We start from the raw sequence: 9540 nt of genomic DNA on the forward strand, positions 1-9540 counted from the left end.
TGGTCACCATCTATGTTTGTTTCAGTCCTTTAACAAATTGTCAATGGTGCTTATTTATATTTATCTGTTTCAGTTTTCTTCTTTATAATATAACATGTTCTCATTCTGTGATCACTATTTCACCTCTCCTGTTTTGAAAAAAATGTTTATGCTAATATTTTCTGCAATAAATTGAAAAGGCACAGATGCTATGACTAAACAGAAATGTGAGGTATATGTCAATGAGACAACAACCCAACGACAACAATATTCTTTGCACATCTATGAATGTTTAAGAATTCGTGTGAAGGTCAAAAGCACATAACATGTACTTATATATCCATAACCTGGTACATGTATGTACCTATTTCTGCATTCCGTCCTAAACATAAGTTGTGTGAAGAGACCAAGCAGTTTATATGCTTATAAAAAAGCTGATATTAAAATGAATAACTGTATAACAAATTCCGGGAATGAGACTATTTTATTTAAAACAGATGACATATGTTTTAAATAAAATATATTGGTGGAAAAGGTTTAAACAGAAGCAGGAGATGTCAAGGGGTAATACAAAAAGTACAAGGTCGTGTAACATAGAGGAAAAAAATAACAAATGAACAGAAAATAACTGCACCGAAAATTACCTTGAACAACATAAACTCACAAAAGATCGTGCACAATTTTAAATCTTTCTAATTTCAAACTCAAGTTTCACTACCCGATAGGAAAGAGTAAAGATAAGAATGTAGTAGTACTCTGGTGATCTATGAAACAAAACATTAAAATTCTACAGTTCAGCAGGGCATTTTTATGTACTTATGATACAAATTGTTTTTAATCAGAGTCTGTGATATCAAGTCTTAAAAAAACTACAAATAATGACAGATTCATATTCAATATTTCATGGCAGCAAAAATAGTGATTTCGACAACACTATAATGTACGTGCCTTTAGGAAAATCAAATTTATGCAAAGGTTCCATAAATAATTTTATTCTAGGTCAAATTGACAATTAAAAATTAAAATTAAATTAAAACAGATATAAAATCAGTTTCTCACGATACAAAATTCTACTGGCTACATATTTTTTATATATGAAAAAGTTGCTTCATTTCTTTTTTTGACATGTTAAAAGACTTTTTGTTTTCCTGATTGAATACTAAAGTATTGGCCAGTGCTTCTGTTAAAATAAAGTTCTGGTCATGGTAAAAATAATATGTCAGAATTTGTTAAGTTTTAAAAACAATTACCAAGTAATAATCCATATAGAACTTCACCTCCGGCAAAATTCAGGTGATCGCAGGGCAATAAATTGCGTAATCGCACACCTGTGAATCAACAGTCACAACTCTAAGGGACTAATTACCGAAAAATCGGACACACATAATTTCACTGTGTAATTAAGGAGCAAATTATTGCAAAGATATGCGATAAAGAAAAGTTTCTTGTAATAACAATTGATCATTACCAGATTTGAATTTTTAAATTATATGAAATGCAGAAAAAAATATTTTTCTCAATAAATACATAAAAATGAATATAACGATTTCAAGTATTTAAAAAAAAAAAAAAGAAATTATAAGATGATCTGAAATAATTTTCCCTTTGCTTTTCTTGTATCTATCGAGGTTTTTCATCCCTGACTTGATTACATGTTCTAATATTTATCGACGAGAATCTCATCCCGGGCCGCGATCTTTCACGGGATTTCACGGAGTTGCCAATCTCTGTGTATATATGTCTCTGGTAGAGTAATACAAATAGACAGGAAATACTAAAAATTGACGACAAGGGGGCAGACAATGTTTAAAAAGAAATAGAAAGCTTTCTCCAGTAGGCAGACATGGTGTATGATTCATGTTCATTTATAAATGAATCTGCCCTGCACCATGTCTACTTTTTATTCTTTTAAATTTTCTAAGGCTGGTCCCACAACAGTTTATAAGGAAAAGAAGAAGAAAGAGAAGGAAAAAAGTCATGTCCTAATAAATTATCTACATTTTTTCCCCATAAATTTAATAAGAAAGATTCTCACTTTTCTCAAAACCTGAAATTTTAACAATATTGTCAACCCCACTCATCAAGATTAAATTCTGTCAACAAGTCAAACATCAAAACACATCTGTTCATTAAATAAAGAGGGTGCAAGAGTACTACCCCTCGAACAAGCATAATAAGTTGCTGCTTAGCATCATTTTTCAGTGTTTTTACTACTAAAAAAGGGGTAGGAATCTGTTCCCACATGTATACCCTGTGTGAAAGAAAACAGAAAATTAAAAAAGCTGTAGATTTTAGTACTATTATCAAAGAAACATGCAGGCTCATCAAATGATTTCATTTGGAACCCTTTTCTGCTGTCATCGATAGAAAAAAAATATAAAATGTTTTACCCACCTACCCTACCTAATTTTTTTCGGGGTGAAATAGGAAACACACTATTTATTTATTTTGGCCTCAAGGACAATGGACATATGACAGACAGCAGGGGCGGATTCAGCCATTTTTAAAAAGGGTGTTCCAACCTAGGTAAAGGGGGGTTCCATATATATGTTGTTATCGTTCGCTCCCAAAACACATTTGCACCCCACACGTTCATCCCTTGGCTACGTTCGCACCCTTTTTTTTTATTCAAATGCTGGTTGAATTTAGATTTTTTTTAGGTACATATATATCAAAATATTTATATTTTCATGAATAAAAATTCGTGAATATTTTAAATGAATATTTTTTTTGTGATTAGATGATTACAGAATTTCTTGTTTTGATGTCTTTTAACATTGTTTAATGTTATGGTTTAGGTCCAATTTTTTTTGTCACAAACATATAATTCTTTAAAACTTGGTTGAATTTAATTAAAAGACTAGCCTCGACTTTAAAAAAGTAAGAAGGAAATCCATTGAATAAATAATTCACATGTTTAAATGAATCCAACCGATTGATGTCCATTCAAGTCGTTAAACTCCCCATTCAGGCCAGAGTTGTGGCTTCAGAAATTAGTATTGTTCCGTCTAGATGAATGGAATTAAATAAATTTTATTTTTTACAAGTTTTTTAATTTGAAGTTTATTGAAAAGTGAAAAATATAAATAAAACTACCAACTTTGTAATTTCTGGTCCGTCCAAGTTTATGTAAACATTACGTTTTAAACAAGTGATGATTAAACATAATTTGTTCAATGAAAATTCGAAAATCTTATTTCATGTAGGAGAAATTTAATTCAGAAAATACTTATGTTATATTGAATAAAACTTAAATTTGAAGGAGTGAAAAAAAATTGCTATTTAAAAATTGCCCTGTATATTTTCAGGTCCATTCTGGTCTTTAGTGTTACCATTATCAGTATTCGAGTTAACTATAGTTTAAAAAGCTTCTAAATACACACAAATGAAATCATTCAAATGTGCATAGGTTGGGATTTTTTAAAAATAAATATGGGTAAAATATCATTCTGGAACACATTAGAACATGAATATTGCACTGAAACGTTTTAATGGAGTATATTTTAGGTATATTTGGCTCGGGGGGCCACTTCAATATTTTTTTGGTAGGGGTGAGCAGCTGAGGCATTAAGTACCCCACCCTTTTCATATATTTTGTTACAGTGATCGGGAAGGACGTGCGCCTTGCGCCTATAGCCCACATTGACCAGAAATGGCGCATACAGTGCCAAATATAAGCGCCCACGTGGCGCACGATATTTTTCACTTCGTTTCGAAATGTTTAGATATTGTCAAATGAATTTACGATCGTGTTCCGTGCCGCAATGTGTGTATACACAACTGTGTAATGTTCCTCCAATAATAGGAGCACCTATATATTTTTGGGACGTTTTTGGTGTTTCCCTATCATAATAGACGTGTTAGGAAAGTCAACACTACTGCTGGCGCTCGTGTTGGACGGAATATGAATACAATATGATGTGGGGGTCATCTCCAAAAGTATAAATACTATATCGTTTTTTATTACCTGTATGACCACTGAAATACTTTATTTATAGTATGCAAATCAATCATTTTTAAAGACCCAACATTATTAACTTAATGTGAATTTTGAAATAAATTACGTGGGATACCATGATTGAAGATATGAGTATAACCATACATGTTACTGTAATTATTTGATTTAAGAATGCAACATATAATAAAACCATTAGGCAAATACTGTATATGCCTCTTGTTGAGAAAAAGGGTGAGGATGGCCTGTTTTTATTTAGTTTCAGAATCAACAAGATCTTGCAAAAAATTAAGGAACAAGAGTTTTGTTTGGTCTTATTTATGCATGTGCCTGTCCCAAGTCAGAAGCCTGTAAATGAGTGGTTGTCTTTTATGTGTTACATATTTGTTTTTTGCTCATTTTTTTATATAAATAAGGCCGTGATTTTCTCGTTTGAATTGTTTTACATTGTCCTTTCGGGGCTTTTTATAGCTGACTATGCGGTATGGGCTTTGCTCATTGTTGAAGGTCGTGCGGTTACCTAAAGTTGGTAATTTCTGTGTCATTTTGGTCTCATGTGGAGAGTTGTCTCTTTGGCAATCATACCACATCTTCTTTTTTTTAATATTATCTCCCAATTGAAACAAATCATCGTTAACTTATACTATAATTCTGGAACGATTTAAAAATACAAATAAGAGTAACACAATTTATTTTGGATACTAGACATAAGTTTCCCCTTTTACACAAGATGAATGCTCGATGATTTATTATAATATGCAAATTTGGAATTTTTTGGTTACGTGCTTATTAACATAGCATTCAGTTGCATTGGTTAACTACAAAAGTATCCGTCGACAAGTCCGGTACATAATTCAACTATTTGATTTAGTTCGTTCCTTTAATTTCTCCAAAAAGTTTCAAACAACCCTGTCTGTCTTTAAACGTCTCATTGCGTGTTCAACATACACATTGCACTCTGATATTCCTTTATTTAATTTTTTTTCGCTCGGTGTTTTCCGCCTTAATTGATGTCTCTTATATGGTGTAAAAATTTGTGGTCAAAAATTGACTTTTGACTGCTGAACTTGAAAATGAATTTGGTTACATATATATTCATAATGGTTAAGTATATGCCAAGTTAAGTCAAGATCAAGTCTAGAGGTTAAAATAGATAACAAGCTTAACAGTAACCTTGACCTTTGACCTCGTAAATTTATAAGATTCTATAGCTAGATATTCATAAGGACTACGTATTAGCAAGTTTAATCAAAATCCTGGAACGACTGGAAATTGACTTTTTACCGCTGAACTTGAAAAAAAAATTAATCTCAGAGTTATCAAACACGTTTATCCATACAGGTAACAACAATATTTAGTTTTTTTACTTTTTGAGATGGTCCCAACATCATATTGTATTCATTTGCCATCCAACACGAGCGCCAGCAGTAGTGTCGACTTACCTAACACGTCTAATAAAACCATGAGATTTAACGTCTCTGTGTTTTCCTATTGTAATAATTAGAACCTTGCGGTCTAACTGATAACCCGAAAAACGTAATTAGCCATCATTCATGATATATTTGTTTATAAACAACTTTAAATTTGTGAAATTTGGCTAGTACAGATGAGATTTAACTCTAATAATAATCTCATTTAGTTTAGCTTGCTATTATTTCGATTGAAGAACCCCAAGAATTTTTAGGAATATAGTTTTTGTCTCCATAAAAGACGCCTAACTGTCCTTGTCATTTTTTGGTCTTTGGCTCGTTTTCACATTTTGTAAACATGACTTCAGCGATTTGTTGTTATGTTCTATGAATTAATGGTACTAGTACTCTATACTGTTATTCTTGTCACAGTGATGAAGTTATAATAATACAAGAAGTGCAGAGGAATTGCCTGAAATGTCCTCTGATACGGAACGTCTAGAATAAGTATGGTATCGACGAAGACCCAAATTTAATGTACAAAAAAAAACCATGAACATGAACAAGGCAATAGTACCAGTTTAAACATTGTAAATAAAGGTTGACTAAAATATTGTTGGGGTTGGAAGAAGTTATTGTATATTCATTGAAATTGCAATTATAAAATCACAGGAACAATATCCATAATTGTATTTAAAATCATAAAGGTAAGTATCAACACCTCTTTGCCAAAACATACTGATAATTTTTTTTTACAGAAGTCAATTAAAATGGCCCACTCATTTGACAACATGGCCCATTATTTTTTAAAATGGCCCATTGAATTTATTTTTGAGGGGCCCTGGGCCCATAGTGAAAAAAACCTTCCAGATCACTGTGTTATCAAAAATATATACCCTTTCATATATCAGTTCACAAAAAATAGACCTATAGATATATTTCTTTATTTTATAATACCTATGAAACTGGATATTTGGGTATTTTGGGCACTGATATTGGGGTAAAAAGTCATTTTGTGACCGTAAGCGGCTGACATGAACAGAACAAGTTACGAAGATCAATGCATTTGAATGGGGACATGTAATTGGAACCACCCCCTTTTTTGTCCTGGGTTAGAAACCCCCCCCTTTTAAAATGGCTGGATCCGCCCCTGAATATATTTATAAAATAAAGTATTGTTGGTGTTAAAATAACATGTAAATGCCTAAAATGATATTATTATTCAATAATATTATTTTGAAACTGTTTTTGAGGTATATTGGGGTAAAATGTCGCACCCCATGGGATCAACTTTATCAAAATGTACGTCCGTCCTGGAACTATTATACTAAAATAGTTAGCATAATAGTCCCAGGTCCGTCTTATATCTGTGTTCTCACAATACATGCAATACCTTGGTATATCTTTGAGTAGGTTTTACCAAAATCGTAAGTTTTACACTTTCTTTCACAGGAAACATATTTTGGTCAGGGGCGCTAAACGGGTGCGCATAATATACAACTCGTTTCAGGAGTTGTTTCTCCGGAAAATCTTAAGTCAGATAAGGTTTTTTTCGCGCGGAACCAATCACATTCAGTTTTGAATCCGGTTTCTTAACTGGAAGAAGAAGAGGTTGCAGCAAGAAACATCTACTAAATATCTTGGCTTAACAATACAAACTGATTTGAAATTTAACAAACACAAAATGATAACATCACAGCAAATGCAACTAAACAACTGAATTTTATCAAAAGAAACCTTAAAGTCAGCTCGCAGTCAGTTAAAGAAAAGGCCTATATCTCACTTGTGAGACCAAAGCTAGAGTATGGTAGCTGCATCTGGGACCCACATACAAAATTTCAAAAATCACAAATAGAAATGGTCCAAAGACGTGTAGCCAGGTATATATGTAATCGATATCATAACACCAGCTCTGTGACAAACATGCTTAACCATCTTAACTGGCCAACACTTGAACTTAGAAGAATAAGAACAAGGCTTATATTTTTCTTTAAAATTATACACCACCAAGTAGCAATATACCCCACGAACCTGTTAATACCATCAGACACTCACAGTCACTCATTCAGGCACATACAGGCAAAAAAAGACTCATATAAATTTTCATTCTATCCTAGGACAATCGTCCAATGGAACCTTTTACCAGTTACTGCTGTCCAATGCACCACAGTTGAAGAATTCAGAGAACAGATTCCTATATCTGTTCTCAACCAATACTACACCATGTAATGTAACACCTTGTAAATAGTTTTATCTTATATGTACAGTGAAAATCAAAAACAAGTTATTATTTCTTTATTCAATTTTTTTATGTAAATATAAAATTGTAAATTTTACCCACGCATGCACGGCATATAGTCATCTATATTATGATGGAGTGCGGAAACTAAAAGAAGAGAAGTTGCAGTGGCGGACCCAGGCCTGAGGGGACGTCTAGAGCGTACAATCTCTCCCATTTTGATCGAAAAAAAAATTCTCATGCATGCTACTCACGATTTATATGATGTTTAGGGTTACACGCAAACTTTGAAAGGAAATAAACATGATAAATCAATAATCTGTGTCTAGTTCACCTGACTGGAACAGTTTTAAATGTTATAGTCAATGATACCTGTGCGTGTACAATCAATAAGGACGTTATACTTACTTCTTTGTTAGATGGACCTTTAAATAGCTCTATCTTTGTTAGCTCCCTATTGAAAGAATACTTATAGCTATTACAAATCATTTTACAGGACGGTAACCAAAGACGTTTGAAAAACCTGTTAGACTAGTTTATAAATAAATTTCTTTAAACGAATAAATATGTGCAATTTACACCAAAAGATTGTATTAAGATTAGTCCATCTTTTCTATTTGGTTTACTATTAATGAGGGGGGTAGGACCTTTATCGGGACTCCGGGATCGGCTGTTTTTAAGCTCGGGATTTCGGGATTGATCCTTTCGGGATCCGGGAATCCTTTTTTTCGGATTTCGGGATGTCGGGATTTGCTTTATTTAAATTCGGGACCTCGGGATTTCGTTTTTTCAAGTCCGGGATTTCGGGATCAAGACCCCTCCTACCCCCCTCATTAATTGAGTTAAATAACTTTAAGTTAGTAAAATAATTACTTGAAACGTTGTCCTACTGGCAAATTAGTCTTGGCAATAGTCTTTGATCCTATTACATAATTATTTATTTTTGTATACCAAGGAAACAGATATAGGACCAGTACAAGGAAGTATTCCCTTACGACCAGATTTAAACAGGGGCGGATCCAGCCATTTCAAAAGGACAAAGGGAGGGGGTCCAACTATATGTCCCCATTCAAATGCATTGATCGTCCAAAAAAGAAGAGGGGTTCCAACCCCCGGAACCCTCCCCCTGGATCCGCTGAGCATTACAAGGAAGTATGCATGGCCCGTACGACCAGATACATGTAGCAATGTTTAATTACTTAAAGAAAGTTGATCAAAAGAGTAGGCTAACTTGTTACAAGTGCCATATACCAATACAATATTTTTTTATAATTTCCGAATGAGGTCCCCAAAGGGAAGGCCTATATGTGTAACATATGATAACTTTCACCAGTGGCTGATCCAGGACTTTCAAAAATGGACGGGGGCCAGAGGGGCACATTAAAAAAAACAGGGAACCCGACAGTTAAAAGCCTGCGAAATGCACATAAAACCCAATGTTCGGCCATAAGGTGTCTCCTTGGTACGCCCCATTTTTATTAATCAGTACAATCAGAGCCTATGATATTCTTGTAAAAAGATTAAATCGTGTAACACACAAATATAGATTATAAGATACTTAAATTACTGTCTAAATAATCAATACATATATTATCAGAAATAATTAAAATTACCTTTAAAAAACAATTGTTCACTTGGTTAAAATGAATTTCCACTTTCGTTTCATATGTAAACACACAGACATAATCGACTGTCGACAAGTCATTTTTACATACGGGTATCTAGAATGTAATACAATACCATTCAATGCAATACAATATATAAATATATATTTATTTGAACCACTTAAAAATGCCGTTAAGTGATTATAATTGAACATACATGCATCAGATGATATTACAATATTTCATTCATATAAGAAAAGGAGATTATATATTTTAGCAGTGACATATATGTCTCTGATTTTAGTAAGTCCCATAGCCATTAATTTCAAAAAGAGGGGGGGGGATTCTGCGGTA

General features: G+C 33.1%; 1 long non-coding RNA gene across 2 annotated transcripts in view; it reads right to left on the reverse strand.

Moving 5' to 3' along the window:
- The window catches only part of LOC143054918 (uncharacterized), a 70575-nt gene extending 61276 nt beyond the window's left edge, over window positions 1-9299 (reverse strand). For both annotated transcript variants that reach the window (XR_012971880.1, XR_012971881.1), the window contains exon 1: window positions 9196-9299. This is a non-coding gene — a long non-coding RNA (uncharacterized LOC143054918). The remainder of the gene's footprint in view (window positions 1-9195) is intronic.
- Window positions 9300-9540: the final 241 nt, after the last annotated feature.

The sequence above is a fragment of the Mytilus galloprovincialis genome, chromosome 12, assembly GCF_965363235.1.
Source record: "Mytilus galloprovincialis chromosome 12, xbMytGall1.hap1.1, whole genome shotgun sequence".
Lineage (NCBI taxonomy): Eukaryota > Metazoa > Mollusca > Bivalvia > Mytilida > Mytilidae > Mytilus > Mytilus galloprovincialis.